General features: G+C 42.2%; 1 long non-coding RNA gene across 2 annotated transcripts in view; it reads left to right on the forward strand.

Moving 5' to 3' along the window:
• LOC134449227 (uncharacterized) overlaps nucleotides 1-19,826 on the forward strand; it is a 20,166-nt gene extending 340 nt beyond the window's left edge. Inside the window, exons 2-3 of one of the 2 annotated variants that reach the window (XR_010034921.1) lie at nucleotides 6,452-6,533; nucleotides 19,604-19,826. This is a non-coding gene — a long non-coding RNA (uncharacterized LOC134449227). Of the gene's footprint in view, nucleotides 1-6,451; nucleotides 6,534-7,362; nucleotides 7,456-19,603 lie in introns of those variants that run through there. The other variant, XR_010034920.1, reaches the window with a different exon arrangement.
• Nucleotides 19,827-23,539: the final 3,713 nt, after the last annotated feature.

Consider the following 23,539-nt stretch of genomic DNA (forward strand, 5'->3'; position numbering starts at 1 on the left):
GGTCAGGCAGAGACGTCAAAAGTGAGAAGTAAAACTGAATTCATGGTGTAAGTACAACACTCATAAGGGTTGGAGCAGGCGTCACCCAACAGTTTTTTTCTTCCTTTTAAGGGTGCTGACCAAAATATTGTAAGACTGAAAAATGAAAAAAGGTCGTGCACTGAGGAAGGCAGAGCGCCGAAACGCGTCTGTGTAAATAAAAAGAAACCTATGCATGGTGCGACCTTTTTTTCATTTTTCACTAAGTACAACACTAGCACATTAATTCAGTGGAACCGGTCAGGCGTCAAGAGTGTAACTAAGTTAAAATGCCTTGCCGACGGTATCTAAGGGAAAAGGCTGTAAAAACCATGTAGGCCTACATCATCTACGGAAAATTAAATAATCACAACGATGGCATTCAAAGCGAAGATACTAGACGTGTCTAATTCTGGCCTTACACTGTGCCAAAGGACGAGGAAGAAAACGGTTGCAAGGTTGTTGTCCATGTGCAAATCAATTTAGGCCTATAGGACTACAAGTAGACATTTAGCTAAAAGCAAGCAAGATACTGGGTGTCATGCAATTAAAGATGATGGCCGCTTGGAGCTGGAATAAGTTCTGTAGTAAGTTTATTGGGAGGGAAAACGCAACCCCCCTTTTTTTTCATTCTCACTGGCACCACATGTTTGCCTAAGAAAGTGTTTCAGGAGCACAGTTGTACAGCAGCAAAGCAAATCCAGGCCATTATAGACAATAGTTTCTATACTGAGGATGTTCATCTGTATGGTATAGTTTGTGTGAGAACCAGGCACAGAACTCATGCTGATAGGCTTTCCTTAGGTGGGCAAAGGCATAAACACAGTGCTACAGAGAGTGTTGTGGAGCACTGCACGTAACCTAGTAACAATGAAAGAACATTGACTTCTCCAGCAAGTGCTTACAAAGTGATTTGTAATTTTGGAGTACCACTCATGCTTTATTTGTGAAAAGAATGATCACTGTTCCCATTGAATTATGACTCCCTTTGTTTCTTCTGTCTGCTCATGCTTAAAACTTGTAGGGGCCTCGCTCCCTCCCATATCACTTAAGCTGAGAAAGTACTCAACAATCACTACATTTCCAGGAAAGAAAATGTGTGAAGTGTGTGTGTGTGTGTGTGTGTGTGTGTGTGTGTGTGTGTGTGTGTGTGTGTGTGTGTGTGTGTGTGTGTGTGTGTGTGTGTGTGTGTGTGTGTGTGTGTGTGTGTGTGTGCGCGTGTGTATTTGGTCTCAATAAATAGATTGTCAGTACTCTGTCTTTTGGAGAACGTTTCATGTACGTAGAATGAACGACTAATTTCCCCTCTCTAGCCAGAGTGACCAAAAGCTCTCAAAACGCAATTACCTACAGTATATTGTCTCTGTTTATAGAATTTTAGACATTTCCTTAAGATTTTGGAGGAGGATGTCTGAACTTTTCAGTCTTTATGGGGCTTTAGAGAACTAAGAGACCTCTGTCTGGGCTCTGGACAACCTTTCATTATATTTCACGGTAAATATGGTAACCACATACCGTACATGTTGCACTACTTGGTGAAATGCTTTCAGTCTCAGCAAGCTTAACACTGAAAGCCATTCTATTCTATTCTATTCTATTGAGATTTGTGCAAAAACTCCTCTCTTTGGAGCAATGGCGTGTGTGTGTGTGTGTGTGTGTGTGTGTGTGTGTGTGTGTGTGTGTGTGTGTGTGTGTGTGTGTGTGTGTGTGTGTGTGTGCACGTGTCTGAGTCTGTGTCTGTGGGTTCATAAAGCTTTGGGAATGATTGAATACAGTACAAGGTGTGTGCAGGCCATCAATGTTTTGTATTCAGTAGTCAAATACTGTTATGTGGGAAGGACGCGGTTGATTTAGTGGCAGGCTAGAGGGAGGTGTGTGTGCTCACACGATAACATGCTGACACTTGTTCAACATGGCTGACATTATCCCCATTGTGTGTTTTTGGTACAGTGTGCGTGTGCGTGTGCATTTGTTTGCACCTGCACCCGTGCATTGCTGTGTTACTGTGTATTTATGTGTGTCTGTGTAGGTGTGTGTGAGTATCTGTGTTAATATGCAAAATAGCACTGTGCAAATGTAAACAGATGCAAGTTAAATAAGAGGAATCTGGACCTCTGCTTGTCACTGCACCACACACACACAGACACAGACACACACACACACACACACACACACACACACACACACACACACACACACACTCTCACACACACACACACACACACACACACACACACACACACACACACACACACACACACACACACACACACACACGAGAAGTAAACATGCCCACACAAACCTCACCACCCACACTACCTACATTCCCAGTGGATGAGCAGAGCAGTCAAGAGGTAAACACTATGTAGTGGCACTCCAACTAGGGCTTTAACAATTACATTTCACTCGCGATTCGGTTGCTATCACGATTTTTGTCCTACAGTTCAATAAACCCCGTGGCTTTTAAAATACTGTATGTTACGAAGTGTCTGTATTTGTGTAACGAATCAAGTTTTGAGTAAACAAATCAAGTTTTGTCTGAATCAAGGTTCCTATGTTAACATATTTCAAAAGTAATCAAGTGCAATTTGGGAGTTTTGGGTTTGTCCATCTTTGATCAGTACATCATGTGTTGCTAGTATAGTGAGTAAGTATTGTGTTGCTTGTGATATCATTGGGTTCCCTGTTTGCTTTTGAAATCAAATCAAGTATTTCATGTCTGTAGTATATTTAAAATAGGCCTTCTGTGTTTTAACAATGCAGCCGCCGGTAGTAAAGCTTTTTGAAAAGTAATGGAGCGTTGTGTGCTGAAAGCATTTGAACAGAAATCAATAGTGTGTGCTTGTAGACTTTGAAAAGAAAATGAATGTTGTGTGCTTAAAGTTTCAAGTGTTGTGCACTTAATGTCTTTGAATAGGAATTGTGTGTTGTGTGCTTAGTCTTTGAAGAGTATGCAAGTATTGTGTTTAAAGTCTTTAAATAGTAATCAAGTATTGTGTTCTTACAGTCTTTGAAAAGCAATCAAGTGGTATGTGTGTGTGTGCGTGTGTGTGTGAGTGTGAGTGTGTGTGCGAAGTCTCAGTCTCAGCCTCAGTGGCACAGAATGCATTACTCATTTCTGCTGCAAAGGCAGCACATCTGTTCAATTAAAATGCAGCTTACAAGATTATGTACGGCCACCGTCAAAAAGAGATAGAGGCAAGTAGGAACACACACACACACACGCACGCACTCACACAAACACACACACACCTCACACAGGCACACGCGCAGACAATACAAAAAGTTGTACTGTGTTCATGTATCATTAGTCTTCGGATGCAGCTGTGTCTCCTCTCCTTAATGCAGCTGTTTTCTTGTGTGTGTGTGTGTGTGTGTGTGTGTGTGTGTGTGTGTGTGTGTGTGTGTGTGTGTGTGTGTGTGTGTGTGTGTGTGTGTGTGTGTGTGTGTGTGTGTGTGCGCTTGTGTGTGTGTGCGCGCGCGTGTGTGTGTGTGTGTGTGTGTGGTGTGTGTGTGTGGTGTGTGTGTGTGTGTGTGTGTGTGTGTGTGTGTGTGTGTGTGTGTGTGTGTGTGTGTGTGCAAGGAAGCCGACAGGAGGGGACAAAGTGGTCAGTTGTCCTGGGCCCAGGTAGAGAGGGGTCCCCAGAGTCCCCATTACATTGAGTGTATTGGGGGGGGGGGGGGGGGGGGGGGGCTTTCAGGTGACTTTGTCCTGGGCCCCGCCAAGCTGTCAGCAGCCCTGTGTGTGTATGTGGGTGCATGTGTATGTGTGTGCGCACACCATACGCTGCTTGCTTGTGTGATTGTGTTTGCAGTTGTTGTTAATATTAGGCTGTGTGAGAAGTCAGGCATAAAGCTGAGCTCTCCTGCTGTCTGGGAACAGCTGTGGAGCAGGGGGACTGCGGAGGAGGCTGGCTGGCTGGCTGGCTGGCTCCTAACTTGGGCTGTGTGCTTTCACCAAACTTTCAATGTCACTGCCGCTGAGGATGAAAACATGGACAACGTCGTTGTCACACTTAGTGGATACAGGAAATAAACACTTCCATCACACATTGTATGAAGACACCTTTAATGTGTTTCAAAAGACATTAACAGCATGGTGCACCACATCTGAAGTAGCCCCCAATGACATCAAAATAACAGGGTTTGGTGGTAATGACATTCATGTAATGTAGAACATGAAAAGCAGGACCACCACATTATGGAGAGGGAATTCTGCTCAAAAGCAATGGTGTTCTTGTTCCCATGCGTTGAGTGCCACCCGTTATCAGGGTGCGATTTGTAGGGGGTGGGTGGGGGGGATTGTCCCCCCTTCTAGTTTTGATACCTCCACTTTTCCTACAGGATTTGAATATTTGCAGTATGTTACTCCATTGACAATGCTTATCAAATCTGAAACTTATCCCCCTTCTGGTTCTTCAACAAATCGCACCCTGCCCGTAATGATACATTTTATATATATATAAACTAACTCTCGCTTACCTTGGCGAACTTCAAAGAATCCTACAAAGAAGTGGTTTTCAGCTATGTTAAGCTGAGATTCTGTCGCTGTTCAAATAATGTCACAAATTGTCTGAATTGTTGGCACTCTACCTGCAAAATTCCAAACACAGCGTGGCATTCATTGTCCTAACATTCACTTGTCTTATACAGGAAGTTGAACATTAGTGAGAAATTAGTCACCCCTGTTGCTAACACACCTCTGATACAATAGTGATCATATGTTGAGTGAATTATGTGAAAAAAGAAGTGCAGATATTGTTCGGTCCTTCAGTTGTGCATCAATGTTCCAACCATTCGCGAAAAGAACACTGGTGGCTCAATCTGAGAGCTTGGATTGAGTTTACTCTCTTTCTTGACTGTCTCCTTGTCTTTCTCTCTCTGTATCTCTCACTCTCAAAAACATATAAAAATTCACAAGCATAAAAGCTCGAGGATGAATAGAGCTATGTTTTTTTCCTATATGCCCAGGTCAAAATGACCCGAACACCTTCTATGTAACATAAACACCTTATAAGGGTTAACACACTGGTAGTCATCACAGTCCCCTGAAAACAGAATTCACATTGAGTCATAAGTAAAATTTCTCAGGTATAAAAGACACACACACACACACACACACACACACACACACACACACACACACACACACACACACACACACCACACACACACACACACACACACACACACACACACACACACACACACACCACACACACACACACACACACACACACACACACACACACACACACACACACACACACGAGTAGACAGGAGACAGAGGGAGTTATAGAAAGGGAAAGCCAGAGAGATATCTCATGCATGTGTGCAGCAGCAAGCCATACATGGATGTCTGTGACATGCTTATGTCTGCACTGAAGATGACAGACGTGGAAACCTCATGCGCCACATGTCATGGGATTTTCACGTTTTACCTTGTTCCTTCATGTTTACATTAATGCGCACGCTAGGTAAGACCCCGCAGGGCAAATCACTTCATCATTAATTCATCTGCTCTTCCCACAGGCACAGGTCACTGAAAGAAACGAGAGAATGTAAAAAAAGAGAAATTGGAAAAAGAGAAAAGAGTGCTCTGGTGCGGGGAGAACAGAAAGAGGAAATGAAACGACTTAATGGAAATGGAAAGAGAGAAAAATGGCGGAAAGCGGAAAGGGGAAAGAGGAATAAATGCCGTGCCTTGCCCTCTAACATGTTGTGTGACGCGACAGTCCCCATGGACAGGCCATACACAGCTGTAGCCTTCCGATAAACCTCCTGCCAAGAGGGGAGAGAGAAAGAGAGAAAGAGAGAGAGAGAGGGAGGGAGAGAGAGAGGGAGAAGAGAGACGTTGTGTGCATGTGTGTCTGAGACAAAGATTGACGGTCCAGGAGAGGAAGAAAGCAAGAAACAAAGAAAGAAAGAAAGAATGAAAGAAAGAAGGTAGTGAAATGCGAAAATAGACAGAGAATGAAAGAAGGAAAGGCAAGAAGAAGCATTGAAAGAGCGAGAGAGAAAAGATAGAGAAAGAGGCAGTGAAATGTCAGATGCACTTACTTAAACCTGCAGGGGGTTACAGAGACTGGCCTTCAGTGTGTGTTTGTGTGAGCACGGCGTGCATGTGCGTGCGAGCGTACCTGTGTGTGTGTGTGTGTGTGTGTGTGTGTGTGTGTGCATGCATTCATGCGCATGGGGGTGTGCAGGGGTTCTCTGCAGTGGGCTGAGTGTGTGTGTGCTTGTGTGTGTATGTGCGTGTGTGTTCGCATGCATGTGTATGTGCGTGCAAACGTGTGTGTGTGTGTGTGTGTGTGTGTGTGTGTGTGTGTGTGTGTGTGTGTGTGTGTGTGTGTGTGTTCACATGCGTGTGTATGTGCTTGCAAACGTGTGTGTGTGTGTGTGTGTGTATGCCTTTGCATGTGCCTGTGCCCAGGGGACAGAGATGCCGGCTTGCTGTATCTGCAGGAGGGGGATAAGCTGAGCCAGAGGAGCAGAGGTCAGGGCAGCAGAGAAAGGTGAGGAAGGCAGAGGAACACACTCCACTCCACTCCACTGCCACTAGACTACTGACTGACTGCTGACCTTAACCCACTCTCATTCATGCACAGTCATGCCCACACGATCGTGATAGGGCGCACGCGCGCGCGCACACACACACACACACACACACACACGTGCACACGCACTCACGCACAAGATAACATATGTCAAAGATAGGGAGAGCTGGACTCGACTCACTCAAGCCTTTGTGCAAAATTCTTGAAGGAATTATTTTCAGTTAGAAAGATCTGTGCAGGTAGGGCTGAGGACATGATGTTTTTCGCTATTATCCAGTCAAGTTTCAGGGTTCCCACACCTTTTTCATGAACAAATTCAAGCACTTTTCAAGCACCTTTAAGCACCAATTTTTCAGTTTTCCAGAACCTTTACATAGGTCGTGGGAAGGGGGTGTGGGGGTTAAAAACATCTTATGCTTTCAAGATGCAATTTCGTACATTCTGATCAATTTTAGGGTGTCGAATGGCAAATCCCATCTGACACCTTACTCCTTCAGATTTTTGATGGGGCTGGGGGGTGCGGTTGACAAACGGGTATCTTATCCCGGGCCCAGGAATGAGATGGGCCCAGAACTGGGTCATGATGAAGTTGTGATTTTATTTTATTTCAAAAGAAATTGGTTTTACGGAGAAAAATTTGCTATATTTTCATTTCATTCAATAAATGATTTCTAAAAAGGTATTAAGAACCCCCAATCACCAATGGCCTTTCATTACGAGGGGAAAAAAGCAACATAATTCTGCTTCTAACAGCGTGCTTGCCATTTGTTTTGCCAACATGTCTCAGTACAAATCAGAAGAACAGAAAATGAAGGCAAAGCGAAAAAGGGAAGAAAAAAACAGGAGCCTCTGAGATTCACTAAAAAAGATTCCTCTGATTACGCAGGTAGGCCACTAGTAAAGACAAGGTGTAGTAATCAAAGGAAAAGTTTTCCAGCATCATAAATTAGTACGAACCAGACATACTCTGTGCCATTCATGTTGAAAACAATGAATGGAAAGTGGCCTAGTCGCACTGAACACCATGGTCATTGCATTGAATCATTACTTACAGTAACCATAGTGGCCTAATACTTGTTTCATATATCTGATCGTCGTAGACAACAATCAGCACATTATCCCATAATCATCCCGGTGTTTCAGTCATGCCAATCATGCTGTATTTGAAAGCACTTGGCTCTGGACTCCGGTTAGCTTTGATAGACAGTGAAGTTTGTCATTATCGTCGTTCAAAATAAGCATAAATGAACTTGACCAGTGCTGGGAGTAACGGCGTTAGAGTATAACGGCGTTACTAATGGAGCCTCATTTTGAGTAACGGAATAATTACTTAATTACTTCCATAACTATAACGCTGTTACCGTTACTCGGGAGGTAACGTGACGCACTACAATTTTATGAATTGCAGCGCCAGTGTGCACTGGCTGCTGACAAAATCAAGGAGCAAATGGCAACGCAGCATAAATCTGTGCCAAGCCGTCTTTTAATATGTTCACATTCACCCTTTGCATGCATGAGAACAAAATAGCTGAACGTGATTTGCTAAAAAAAAAGTGTTAAGGGGGCGGAGGGTTGGCTATCTTGCTCCCACACGCGTACACAAGTCATTCTACACAGTTCATAGGAAGCGCATGAAGAATAGAAGAGACAATGGTAGTAAAGCAGCGAGGTTGCATATTCCAACGGTAATACCGGAATAATTTCTCGCCAGTTGCAGTCAAATTCAATAATGTTTATATCCAAGGTATACTGTGCCTTGGAAACAAAATTATGTCCGTAACGAGGGACTCTAATTTCACTAAGCACTTCCCAACATTGCATGGTGGCACACCTCCACCGAGGCAAGCCAAACCTGATTTCTAAAGACACGAGTGAGCTCAACAAAATAATCGCCAGGTATGTGGTTGAAAACATGTTTCCCCTATCCACTGTGGGGTCAGAGTTGTTAAGGGCTCTTGTTGCAAAAAAAATCAATTTCAGAGAAATGAGCACATCCCTAAAAATGGACTGTAACATTCACCATTAATAATAGGCCTGTTTCATGAAGATAGGCCTATTTGATAGTAGCATATTGAGCAAAAATAACATCACAGCCAAACCAACATCACAGAACAAGGATGAAAACCCCATTCAACCATTCTTTCGTTTCTTTGACATTTTAAGCGAAAAAAAAAGAAAAAGGAATGCAAAAAATAATTTTCCTGGTAACTAGTTACTTTTATATTGAAGTAACACAGTTACTAACGCAATTACTTTTTGGAGAAGTAACTGGTACTTGTAATTAGTTACTTTTTCATTTTTGGGGTTATCCTGTTAAAAAAGATTTTACTGTAGCCTAGATTCCCGTCAAAGCCAGGCCAGGTTCCAGTCCTAATCATTCTCCCCAACCAATTAGTCATCCCCTCATTGGTTGTCACTCTCACCTGCACATTATTGGACTGTTGCCTACTTAAGCCTGGCTTATACTGTGCGACTTTAGGCCCAATTTTGCCACGATTTGTCATTTGCACGACTTTTTTGAAGTCATGCTGATTTCTTGCTCAATCAGAGGTCAATCCTGAGTCTCGCATCGTGTAGTGGACATGAGGTAACAATGAGCTTTGTTCAGCTTTTGGCTGACTGAAAGATTATTAACCAAAGAGACTTTACAAGACTTATAATCATAGCCTACAATACTTGCAGATAGAAGCGCACAGGAAATGCGAAGTAGGGTTAGATTTGTTAAATCAATAAAATGTCTTTATTTTCCCATATTACCAAAAAAGGACACCGAAAAACAGATGCAACGCTAGACGCCAGACTACTGTATTCATGTGAAGATAAGCTATTGATCATGGTGGCACCACAACTTGTCTACACATGCGTGGCTGTTTTGGTTCATGGCTGACGGGCTCTGTTAGCACTGGGTGCTTTGGAAGAGGCCCTTTTGTCCAATGAGCAGGGGATTATCCATGGGTCTTAAAGACCTGACATGGTTTAATTTAGTTTACGCCACACCTATAATGCCTTCACATTTGAGATTGTGTGCTTCTCTCATCTTGCACAGGGTCTTTAAGTCGGTGTGCATGTGTGTGTGTGTGTGTGCGTGTCTATGCGTGTTGTGTGGTGGGTGTGTGTGTGTGTGTGATTGTGTGTGCGCGCGCATGCAGGGATTTAAATGCTGGAAGCAGCAACAGGCTGAGTGAAAACGATGTTCCCAGGAAATGGAATCTGCCACAGGATAAGCAAACGATGTATTCAAGCATGTCACTCTTCAATTAATGCTAGCACTAAATGAATGCAGCCTTTTGCGACAGATTGCTAATTTGCAACTCCAGACTATGGGTGCACCCATTAGTTGTGACCATGGCAGTCTTTCCATGAAGATAACTGAATAAAACATTAAAAAAATGTTCATAAAAAGAGACACAACAGCAATTGCATGAGGCTTTTACTTGTATTACACGGTTTTCATTTTCTACTACAGAGTTACAGCATTTGTTATCAAAGTTATTTAAAAAGATGAGAGGGGACAAAATAAAATGTGTAATTGCAATGTGGACATTCCACTCAATTTAGCACACACACACACGACACATTATAAACCCACATGTACACAGACTCACACACAGACACTTACCCCCCCAAAAAAACAAAAAAAAACACACAAACAAACTCACACAAAATTGCACACACACACACACACACACACACACACACACACACACACACACACACACACACACACACACACACACACACACACACACACACACACACACACACACACACACACACACACACACACACACAGACTTCCTCCTTACCTTTACGGTTTGTAAATAAACTGCGAGCACTAGCACTGTTGGAGGCAGCCCATCGGCCAAAAATCTGGCTGGAGCGATTAGCATGCAAATGACTGTGAGCTTGCTTTACTTCTACCTCCTAAGAGATTTGCATTCTGAGTTCTGTTTCTACACCAATCTCATTCGGACTGGCACTGCCACTTTGGCAACAAATTAAATTATTAATGAATGGATTTACAGCTACTACCCCAGACACAAAGTGAAATCCTCACAGCAAAACATTTCCACCCCCCACAGGTGACCTTAAAGTCAGCTAATGCCTCTACTAATGGTTCTGGGCATCTCTGCTTCGTTTGTTATAGCCCTGCCTGGGCTATGCCTTTCAGCACTGTCTTCAGCCATGTCCATGCATCTTTCACTGTTTATCTGTTTTGCCAAAGCAAGAGCAAAAAGCAAACAGTCTCTCTTCTCTTTTAATCCATGTGCCAGAGAGAGAGAGAGAGAGAGAGAGAGAGAGAGAGAGAGAGAGATTAATCCCACTGAGTCAACAAACATAAAAGAAGAAAGAGTATACGCCCCGTCTATCGGAGAGATATAATTATTTGGTTACATGAAAAGCAGCGTGATGAGCACACAGAGACACAGCTTGACCTTCTCCTTCTCCACTCTTACAGCGCCGGGAAGAGTAAACACTGCGCTTGAACACATGTTCTCATCACTCTCCACGTTATGATATTTCATGTCTGCATGTGCACTGCTGGCATGAGTATCCAAAAAGTACATACAGAACAGTATTATATGCAATTGGTGTGTCTGTGTGTGTGTGTGTGTGTGTGTGTACATGCGTGTGTGTGTGTGTGTGTACATGCGCGCGCGTGTGTGTGTGTGTGTGTGTGTGTGCGCGCGTGTGCATGCATTCGTTTGAGCAAGCAAGCATGAGTATGTGGGCTTCTACGACATATGCACTCTCGTGTGTGTGTGTGTGTGTGTGTGTGTGTGTGTGTGTGTGTGTGTGTGTGTGTGTGTGTGTGTGTGTGTGTGTGTGTGTGTGTGTGTGTGTGTGTGTGTGTGTGTGTATTCATCTGCATGAAAGTCTACAGTCTGTATGTGATGTGTATGACATGACTGAGTAATTGGCCTTGCTGCTGCCTGAGTCTTCATTTTCCAAGCGGATACGGCAAAAATGGTTGCCTGTCAGTCTATCTATGTCACCTAAATGCAGGAAAGCTGTCACAAAGCAATGGCAGAAAAAGATGCATGACAGCTATTTGACCGAGTAATTTCCTCTTTAATTCTTAGCAATAATCACAAATAGCAGACTTTCTAAGAGCTTAAAAGCGCAGACCAAAAGAAATACTGTGTCAGCCAGTAGAAAAAGCTCACTACCCTCTCAACTCTGATGAAATAACTTCCAAGAGTTCATAGAAGTTAGGCTAATCTTAAAATAATTTACATTCACGTTGAAGTGCTGGCAAAGACATGACATTACATTCACACGTAGGCCTACTATATACTGTATACTGTACTCTTTATCAAGTCATTTTTCTCACACCATATTTATTTTTTGATCATTCTGCCTACAGTAGATCCTGCTCTCATAATCTCCTGCTTCCTTTAATTTACATGGGCTGCACATCAGCAACTTATTACAGTCAATAATGTATTCATGTATTCAAACTCTGCTGATGACATTGAATACATGCACTAGAGCAAACTGGCAACATTTCATCATCTTATCAACTGCCAATGTTTAAAATTGCATGAGCTGCAACCCCTTCCCTTCAGCACTTGACCCCTCCAAGCTTTTTTTTGCTCCCTGTTAGCATTAATGTAATATTAAAGAGGAAAGACAAAGAGAACAAGAGTGTCATCATTTTTCCCCCATACTTGCTCCCCGCAACCCACCCCCAGCCCATCAATGCTCAATGTCATACTCAATTAGTCTTCGGTGGCCTCGGAGTCAGCAAAGACCAGAGCATAACAGTAAAACAAAATGATGCCTGACATTAGCGGCCATTACGAGCCTGTTTATTATCAGACATCTGACGCGTAATGGCATGTCGCTCCCTCAATTAGCAGGTCACTACAGCCATGTGACCACGGCGATGTTGCACGGCAACCGTTCGGATGGTGGGGTGGAGGGGTGGGCTGAGGGGGGTGTTGTGGGGTGTCGCCCCAAGGACAAGGACATAAATAAGACATTACATTCCAGAACTCTTTCTTTTTTATGTCTATAGCCTGGTCAGGCCTATAAACTCATGTGGCCTTTATTGGTACACTCCGCAGCAGGCGTTAGGAGCCATTTATACCCGTACATATACTGCTATAAAGGCTACAAATGTCAAGTGCAGTACCAAACTATTGCAAGTCGTCACCCCCCCCTCCCATTTGATACTACGTTGAAAGGCCCAATTCTTCAGTTAAATATGGACTGCTGTTTGATATTATAGCATACACAGTGGAGCATTTGCTATAAATAATTGAAAGAAAATGAAATCAATAATGCAACGTGCTTCCTTTGTTTGTAATAGTGCCATTTTACTCTGGTCTGGTTTTAGTTAAATGACAGCAAATGAGTGCAAAGCATTCTTTAATATTTGTACAGCACTTTCCACACACTGTACAAAAATCGAGCAATGCTCATTACGAGCAACATCCGCGGATGTATAATCTCAACTGAGTTCCCACTTTTCTCTTCCTATTTAACCATAGCTGATAAGATAATGAAACCTCATTTGCAACTAGCCACTTTAGCTTCGGCTCCTCTTGTTGATCTCTTGCGGCGTGTAAGAAGTCACAGTAACAAATCAGCAATTTGTTGTTTTACACCTGGTGCTGTCCCATGCTGGGTTCCCCTACAGGCACAGTAATGATCGTCTACGTTCCCCTACAGTGCCTGCCGTGTGTACACCTGTCTCATACACCTGTCTGTTGCTCTTGAACAGACCTAAGTAGGTTTTTTTTTTTTTTTTTTTTTCAACGATCAGCTTCATTTCCACAGATCATATCCCCCTTGGTGATCGCACCACACCCTTGAAAATCAATCCAACTGTGCTACGCCCCAGCTCTCGGACCAAAACACCCCCCAGATGTTAAATAATCGACAACTAGTAGCCTTGTGCAATATAGGGTATTTCCTTTTACGAACATGGTTTCACTGGGCCCCAGCTCACAAAACCACACAAGAAGGTAATGTCTACACAATATCAAACACACACATGCGCGCGTGCGTGCGCACACACACTACACACACACACACACACACACACACACATACACACACACACACACACACACACACACACACACACACACACACACACACACTAACGATCCAGAGCGGCAGATGTGGCGTCCTGCCCCTGATGGCCTTCTCTTCTGCATTTATGGAGCACTATGTCGCCAGCAACAGATCTAGACGTACCAGCCACTGCCCTGCCCTGAGGCCAGGAGCCTAAGGGCTGATATCAAGAGACATGTCTCCCTCCCTCTCTTTCTTTTCTCTCTGACTCTCTCCATATATCTATTTGTGTTTCTTGCTGTCCCTATCGGTCCCTCCATTTTTGTCTCATCTCTCACTCTCTCAGCATTTTTGTCTTACTTTCTCTGCCCTTATATATATATATTCTCATCGTGACTATTTTCTTCTCTCCCTCTCTAGCCTATTCCTGTTTTCGTCTCCTTCCTCTTGCTTCTACAGCGGTTCCTCTCTTCTTCTCTGTATATCGTTCTCTCTCTCTTTCTCTCTCTCCCCTTCCCTCCCTCCCTCCCTCTCTGTGTGAAGTGAGACATCATCAGCAGACATCAGCTGCGAGTCGTTTTCTATTGACCTGTTTTTCCTGTCCCAAGGTCAGTGACAAATTGCATAGATGAGTCAATGGCCATCGCTCTATACTCGCCAGGATACCTCCAGGGATCAATGGGCATCACTGGCCAGGGTACCGCCAGGGATCGATGCGGCTCCATTCCATGCCGCTCCGTGCTGCGCCGCGCCACGCTTTGCTGCGCCGCTTCATTTTTCACTGCGCTCGCCGTTGTTGTTGTTCCTGTTCCCGTTGTGCAATAAATGAAAATGTGTTCGGGGATATTGAGACTAGCCCTGAAGACGTGTTTTAATTAACCAGTCAGTGATTTATTCTGTAAAGTCAGACACATAAAAAGGAAAACTCTGCATGAGATGATGTAGATGCTGGATTGAGCTGTCTATGTGATGCGTCTGTGTAGAGTGATGGTAACACTTTATAATAATGGATGCAAAAAAGCATTATAAAGACTTAATAAATAATTGACTATTGATGAACAAAACATTAACAAATGTTTGTAAATGACTTGGAAATGTTAACAAATGTTTGTAAATGACTAGGAAATGTTATATCTTATATTTATCAAAGATTTACGAATTGCTTGTAAATGAATAAAATACTCTGTTATAAGGTATGTAAAATCATGTATATATTATTTGTAGATATTTTATAAAGCATTAATAAAACTTAGTTAATGATAAAAACATTTGTTAATGTTTCGTTCATCATAAGTCAATTATTTACTAAGTCTTTACTAAGCAGACATTATTATAAAATGTTACCAGAGTGATTTGAAATGCTGTAGATTGTTGTGCCGTGATGTAATTTTGACTGATGTACGATTTTAAATACTTAAGCTCTTTCCACAGAGCCCATTTTATGTTTACTGTCACCAAAATTGTAATGACCAAACCTTAATCTGTTTCGTAAGGCTCTCGGTAATATCATAACAATGTTGTTATGATGGTGGTTGAGTCTTTTCATTAATGTTTAAATGGGCCTGGCGGTGGGCCCAACTGCATAAAGAATCTGTAGTGAGACATTTAATTTTGAATAAACTCAATTTGTTTAAAAAAAAACAATTTGGAAATCAACATATTCGGAATCAAACTTTACTGTGAATGAAGTGGGTTGCTTCCTTGACTTGATTCTTCCATCATGTAAAGGCTATAATCGGCTTTTGAAAAACTCTGGTCAAGGGCTAACAACGCAGACACAGCACACGCTCCATCTGTCTAATCGGAACACTTCTTGACACCCAGATGTTGAATGGAATTAGATGAAATGCCAGGAGAATAACATTCATTATAAATGATTGTACCCTTGTAAGGTGTTCCTGTTTTTGATAGGTGTTTGTTCAGGTGCTTATGACTCTTTGCCTATCTAAAAATGATTAAACAACACCCCATAACCAAATAGTATTAGTGTATGACACCTCATGTGATAGTTTTTAGATATAAAATGAGTCGTGTGTTGTCAAGAGGGATTTCGCCCACTAATTGAGTAAGGAATGTAGTCATATCTCTTTTCTTGCCATTCAATTTGGACATGTGTGTAAACAAAGATCCTCCTATTGTGCCGTCTTTAAAGGGACACTGTGTGAGATTTTAAGTTGTTTATTTCCAGAATTCATGCTGCCCATTCACTAATGTTACCTTTTTCATGAATACTTACCACCACCATCAAATTCTAAGTCATAAATGAAAAGGGGTATCTTCTCCATGGTCCGCCATTTTGAAGTTCCAAAAATAGCCATTTTTAGCTGCAAAAATGACTGTACTTGGACCATATTAGAAAATATTTGTTTATTACTTAGTAAACTTTGATGTAAATATCAAATTTGGTGATAGCCAACCCAGTTTCAATGAGCAGCATAGTTGCAGTACCTTTTTTGACCATTTCCTGCACAGTGTCCCTTTAAATTACACAATATCTGAGTCAAGTGATTTAATGATACTGTGCAGACTATAGTCCACTCTGCTACTAAGTGATGTTTGTGCATTAATAACAAGGGCGTGGAGATGTGAAACTAAATGTGTCTGACATATCTACAAGGCAGACATAATTAGCTCCCGAGGTAAACGGTGCTAACCGCTGACTTGTAAGACTAGCGAGCGGGGCTCCAGGGAGGCTTCAACTGGAGGAGCAGCCTTCACAGATGTTCCAACACCTGGCTGATCCTGGACATGCTCAACGGGAACCAGGAAATACTGGAAAGCAAGGGGAAATAATAATTAAAAAGAGTAATAATATATATATCTTTTAAATCAAACAGAGTCAAACGCTTAAGCCCTCTTGGCATATGCTGTGCACACACGTTATTACAGACACTCACAAACACACACACACACACACACACACACACACACACACACACACACACACACACACACACACACACACACACACACACACACACACACACACACACACACACACACACACACACACACACACAATTTACAATCCTTTGTTGATACTGTGAGCATCTGCAGGATATGGAAGCTTTTGTTTCATTTTTTTGCATTCACATACAGACGTGACAGGCCAAGCTGCCGACGGATCAGGCAGGCAAGTGTGTGTGTGTGTGTGTGTGTGTGTGTGTGAGAGAGAGTTTGTGTGTGTGTGTGTAAAAAATTGTAAACATATCCTTCAGAAGGGGGCGATGAGCCATCCAATCCAAGCAAACCGCATAGAGCTGGCACTGGAGAGAGACAGACTCGTGCCCTACATCCACAATGTCAACTGCCTGGTTAGTGGGGCGCGTGGACTGGGACCCCAAGAGCATACGTGTCATACTCGTCAAAGACAATGTATCATCTCAGGGAGCGTTCGACGTGGTGGGAAACTAAGGGAAAAAATAATAAAAAATAAAAATATGAGAGGCGACTGCTCCATTTAACCCGCTTATTAATGAAATGGATGTGGGATATGAGGAGGTGCCGAAAATAGGCTGTGGAAATGAGGTTAACACCTTGGAATGGTGATAGGAGGCCACTCCACGAGGATGGAGGTGTAAAGGACAGTCACTGAAGCTTAAACACTAAACAGGCCTCCAGATACAGCAACTGGGCTGTGCATGGGCTGGGCGTGTGTGTGTGTGTGTGTGTCTGTGTGTGTGTCTGTGCGTGCGTGTGTCTGTGCGTGCGTGCGTAGGCTGTGTCGAACCTGCAATGTATTTATGTGCACACGTTTGTGTGTGTGCGTGTGTATGTGTGTGTGCGTGTGCTCGTGCACATGAGTTAGTGCATGTGTTTGTGTGCATGGCCTGTAAGTGTGTGTGTGTGTGTGCGCGCGTGCATACTGTACGTGTGTCAGTGCTGTGCCGTGCTGTGACTGGCCTGCTTTAACAAAGTGCTCCGTAGTCCAGTCCATTAGGATGGTGATGCAAGCCTGTCTCGATTGGTGTCTGTACTAATTAAATGATGTCTGTGAATTCCCCTCTGTGAGTGGTACAGCACCAACAGAGCACCAGTAATACATGAAAGTCAGTGTGGCTCTGATGGGGAGGATAGAGAGTGGTGCGAAGATGGAGTGATTTAGGACAGAGAGAGAGAGAGAAAGAGAGAGAGAGAGAGAGATAGAGAAAGAGAAAGAGAAAGAGAAAGTTCTGGGCTGCTGGGAGATGAGATGGACTGCAGACAAAGTTGCTTGAGAAAGAAAGAAAAGAGAAGGGAACATATTCTTGTAGAAGAACATTGGCACAACAACGACGGAAAGCTGGAAATGCTACAATCCAAAATAGATTCTGTTCTCTCCTTGCCAACTCCAATAAGAGTGATCATCATGTTGTCCATAGCTTTTCCATGACGCTCCATCGGTGCTTTAACATAAAAATGCACGCTACAGATCGCAATGCGAACCAAAAAATGCTTGCCATTTCTCGGCGAACGGTAACGACAATGTGGACATCGGCAGATTCTTCCGGGTAAAACACAAAAGTCACGTGCGGAAAAGTCCAGAGTCCTATACGAACGCAGGTGGCTTGCAGGTAAGCACTTTAGCGCCAAATTTAGCTGGTTCAGCACGGCACCGTTCTGGTCAGCCTGATTTGAAAACGGTAAGAGTGCACCCTTGCTTTGGTGCCACATTCAGTGACGCCCAAACAAAAACAAATTTAAGAGGTGACCAAACAAAAAAAGCCACTCAGTTTTACTGAGTGCAGTCAAACAAAGTGTGCAAAAAGCAGTGTCATTTGCCTCTCCTATTTCTGATCGATTAGGAGTGTTTGGAGGAGACCAAAGTGTTGGAGAGTGCAGGAGACGGGGAGAGTGGAGGGATTGATCAGAAGACTCATCGGACTGTGAAAGACAAACAAGGGAGAATCAAATGGAGGACTGGGAAGGTTTGTGTGTGTGTGTGTGTGTGTGTGTGTGTGTGTGTGTGTGTGTGTGTGTGTGTGTGTGTGTGTGTGTGCGTGTGTGTCTGTGTCTGTGTCTGTGTGTGTGTGTGCTTGCGTGTGTGTCTGTGTTTGCGTGTGTGTGTGTCTGTGTCTGTGTCTGTCTGTCTGTCTGTGTGTGTGTGTGTGTGTGTGTGTGTGTGTGTGTGTGTGTGTGTGTGTGTGTGTGTGTGTGTGTGCGTGTGCGTGTGCGTGTGCGTGTGTGTGTGTGGTACTTTGGGACAGGGTGGGCTAGTTGAAGAACAAACCTTCAACCTTCAACCTTCTCGGTTTACATTGATTACTGCACTCTATTGCCCAGAAAGCAAAAAAGTCACACACATCTGCATAGTCTACTTGCAGACAGACGTTGTGTTGTATCAATTCTGTCTTTCCTGATGTCTGAAATATCATATATTTATCTGTTTTGCAAAGTTGTTGTTTTTTTTATATTCTCTGAATCAAAATAGCACAAACAAACAATGTTTCCTGTAAGCTTGGTTTCGCATAAGCTTTGAAAACACACTATATGCACTTGCACACACACACACACACACACACACACACACACACACACACACACACACACACACACACACACACACACACACACACACACACACACACACACACACACACACACACACACACACACACACACCAGGAGTCTTGCTATAGTCTGAATAAGGAATACATTGGCAGACAGTATGAAAAAAGAGAAGAGGAAAAAGAGATTTGGAAAACATCTAATGAATAAAACTGGCGGCAGGAGCTGACAGTAAGATGGATCTATTTTAGGCCAGAAGCAGGCTGTCTGCAAATACACATGCAGTAAGAACAAACGTCTGTGTGTGTGTGTGCGTGTGCGTGCGTGTGTGCGTGCGTGTGCGAGTGCGTGCATGCGTGTGTGTGTGTGCATGTGTGTGTGTGCAAATATGCTGGTGCTTCTGCTTGTGTGTTTAATTTCTCTCTCCGTCTGTCTCTTTCTCTTTCTGTCGTTCTCTGTCTCTCTGTATCTCTCTCTCTCCTTCTCTGTGTGTGTGTGTCTCTCTCTCTCTCCAGGCGATTATGCAGAGCAGCACTAATAAGGTCGCTGAACTGATATGAAGACTTCAGAGCTCTGTCATGCCTCATGGCTGGGAGGGAAGGAATGCTATGTTTATTTAGATGTTAAAAAATAGAAACAATCTTAGGTCCTCTCCAACATCAGTTTACATTGCTAGCAGGTGCAGACACCACAGTACATAAAGTGCCGTTTTATGCATCCATTTCAATACGAGCTGCTTTTTGCACAATTGCATGTGGTGCACGACTAATTAAAAGAAATCAATGCTGGCCATGACTTTAATGCACAGACAGCTTCGCTGAATTGCCTAATAATGAAAGCCTGAAAGCAGCACAAGTCATATCACACAATGACAATGATTATAACCTCATTTGCATTACAGTCAACACTATCAGCTTTTTTTTCCTTTTTACATTTCTTCGGTTTGTCAAGATTTTATTCTATTTATATCATTTTTAAATAATGACAAGACAATGACGTTTGTGACTTCTTACCCTTTTGCTTAAAGGTGCTCAATATTTTTTTTAGTTAATTTCCAGATTCCATGCTGCCCATTCAAAAATGTTTCCTTTTTTCCATGAGTACACCACCACCATCAACATCTTAATGACAGGAAACATTGCAGTTTTCATACATGAAAAGGAGGATCTTCTCTATGTCTGCCAGTTTGAATGTCCAGAAATAGACCGTTTCAGCTCCAAAACGTACTGTACTTTGGTCATATTATTAAATATTAGTTTATTACTTAGTAATATTCTTGAATAGATCAAATTTGGAAATAGTCAGCACAATTTCAATGAGCACCAGTTGCTATACCTACTCTGGCCACAATTCTATATTTCACGGCAATGTCAATTCATTCAATGTCATTCATGCATTGCACCCAAATAAGTTGCCAACTTTAGCTACTTACTTCTTGACTTGAATCACTAAAACATAAGGACGCTACAACAGCACTGCTACAACATTGTAACATTAACTGCTGAGAACAACAACAATCACAACATGTAGGCCTATATAGCACAATAATACAACTTTCAAATACACACACACATTCCCACATTATTTTGTGTATTGGGAGGGAAAGTGGAAAACAGCGATCCTAGCGGTTACGTTCCAAACACCAGGGCGATCCTATTGAAACTCCCATAGACGAGTTTTAAAAAAATTCCCACGAAGATACGACTAGGAACTATAACACCATACACATTTTTCAGCGCACACAATAGGATGAACTACTACCTGTGAAAATCTTAAGTCATTTTTTGCCCTTTTAACCCTATCGCGCCGGATGCATCATATATATCTCATCAAATTCAAAGCCCTCTCCACGCTGACACACAAAAAAAATCCATCTCAAAAACATCCTGCGTGTCATTTCCAAACGTCCTGCAGTACACGGAAACCGCCACAAGAGAGCAGCGGTCAACAACAAGTTGATCACAGCTCGGCGAAAAATGCAAAAATGGAGTAGAAGCGGTTTCCCTGACCGACGCTGAGATATCGTCAAATTGCAAAAGGTTTGTGTACAAATTTCCTAAATATAACTCTACATCCTTTAATTTGAACACTTGCTTTGTGCAATTAATCAAGGAAGAGTTTATATTTTTACACCGTGTTGCAGAGAGATCGTGCTAAAACTGATGAAACATATAAGCACCATCCGGCGGTGGCAGGAAGTCAGCCATCAATGCATTTGCTCCATAGGGAAACTTACAAAGCATACCACGACGATCGTTTAACAAAACACACAAGTTGTTTTACTTCAAGACAAAGATATTGCCTTAAGAAACGGGTTTTACTTGCAATTTTGAAAATGTAATGCAAAATGTTGAAATTATGATCTCGTAAAAAATGCATTGAAGTGAATGGAGAAATGGTCCAATTGTAGTAATGGACCCATATATTCAAATTACACATCAAAAATGAATAATGATCTATATTACACTCATAAATAGGTTGGTAGGCATTCGATCAGCTATGTTTTTACATAGATTTTAAAAAATTACCCAACCAGGTTGTGGGAAATGTAAAATATGGTCCTGCTAAAACAAGGATAGGCTTAAAAAAATGGCAGGATCTCACTAAATATTTAAAGATAATCCTAAAATTAAATTGTCTGACAACTTTTTTAAATTAAAAAAAAGTTGTAAATGCATTAAAAGTCATTTTTCAATGGTCATGAAATTGGAATTTCCATTCATTAAAAGCCTGATGCATCATATATGATGCATTAAATATCTCAGTGACCTTAACAAAATTTTTTTTTTTTTTTTTACATTTCTTATAAGGGACCAATATTGAAGCAAATTCCAAAAAATTAGATTTTTCTCTCATTGCTTTCATGGTTCAGGTTTCACAGGGTTAAGAAAAATAGAAATTGTGCAAATCAGGTCGGAAACTGACTACAGCTCCCAGCATGCTCTGCTTCGCGCCTCGTTGACAACACAGAGAAACAAATGAACGCGAATGAACGCAAGTTCTTCGCATATCTTCACATTCTTGTAATCCTGTGAATTCCACATTGTCTTCTTATTACACATATATACACGCGATCATTTTGGTTTGGTTTTAACTTCTCTAGTAGATATGATGGCTTCTGTGGTGACGAGTAACCACCTCTCTGGCTCATGTTTGGCTATGCTAACTTGGCTATGCTAATTACATGGAGTAAACACGTCACACATGCCAGTCAGTGTAGTTCTGTATTAGCTTTTTAAAGAATATTAAAATCAGTTCAGATCAGTGAAAAAACTAACATTTTACCACCTGATTCGATAAAACGGGCCAACATGCATATAATATGACTGCCACTACTTCTACTTCGTCGTCAGGGCCGAGATGTAATTTTTCAAAGAAAAAACCCATTCATTTGTTGCAGGGGCTTGGAACGTTGCCAGCAGGGGGCGATGAGATTACTTTCCCTCCCTATAGGCAGGTGTCATATACTTGCTGAAAACCAAGATTCATCTTTAAAAAGATATGTACGCCAGTCCACTCAGTGTTGATGTATCTGATCATTTCCAGCCCAAACAGTGTTCAAAAAACGCCTGGAGACGCTAAATTCCGCTCAATTTCATTCAAATTGATTTCTATGGCCATAAATCTATAAAAACCTGGTCTAATGTTTTTTTTTATCCTCAGACGGCTATCCCAAGCAGCCCAATTGGGTGGGTAACCCCCCGGGTTTATTTGTCAAAAGATAGTTAGACATCTACAAAAATAGCTAAATTATTGTAGTTCATTAATGAGAGAAATTAATGGGAGCAGAACAATGGCTGAAACCAACCAGTCCTGCTCACATTAATTCATAGCATGATCATTGTTTAACTTTTTGTATTTTTCATGTAGTTGATGTTTGTGATGCGTGGGGAATTGTGTTCTTTCAAGCTGCACTGTTTGTTTTATTATGTGTTATTTATTTGTTTTAATATGCATACCTACCTTTGGACAACGGATGAAATTTAGCAACTATGCTAACTACGGCATATTTAGATGATGTATTGATTAATGTGCATTTTCCTAATCAAATAAACTAATAAATGGAAATGAAAATATGCGCCCTGTGAAGCTCCTCATTCAATGCTTTGTTCCACAAGGACAAAGGTGGTGAAAATGGCCATAGGCTTCAGTCAGAACAACAAAGTTCTGCTTCCATTATGGAGAACTCGTTAGCTAGTGCTGCAGTGCTTAGTGCTGTACCTTTATACGGCCTTAAAAGCACTAAGATGGAGGACAATAGCCTTCAGAGAATACAATAAGACGGAAGGACTGGAGCCTAATGCTTCGACAGGCTTATGCAATTTCCTCATCTTGAAAAATTGTCAAAGCACTCAGTCCATTGTTCAGTGTTTCACAGTCGGCAACTTTTTGCATGACTCAAAAAAGAAGATCACAGACCTTTCCCTCTGTCATTACTCAGGGGAAAAAAA

The sequence above is a fragment of the Engraulis encrasicolus genome, chromosome 5, assembly GCF_034702125.1.
Source record: "Engraulis encrasicolus isolate BLACKSEA-1 chromosome 5, IST_EnEncr_1.0, whole genome shotgun sequence".
In the NCBI taxonomy this organism is placed as follows: Eukaryota; Metazoa; Chordata; class Actinopteri; order Clupeiformes; family Engraulidae; genus Engraulis; species Engraulis encrasicolus.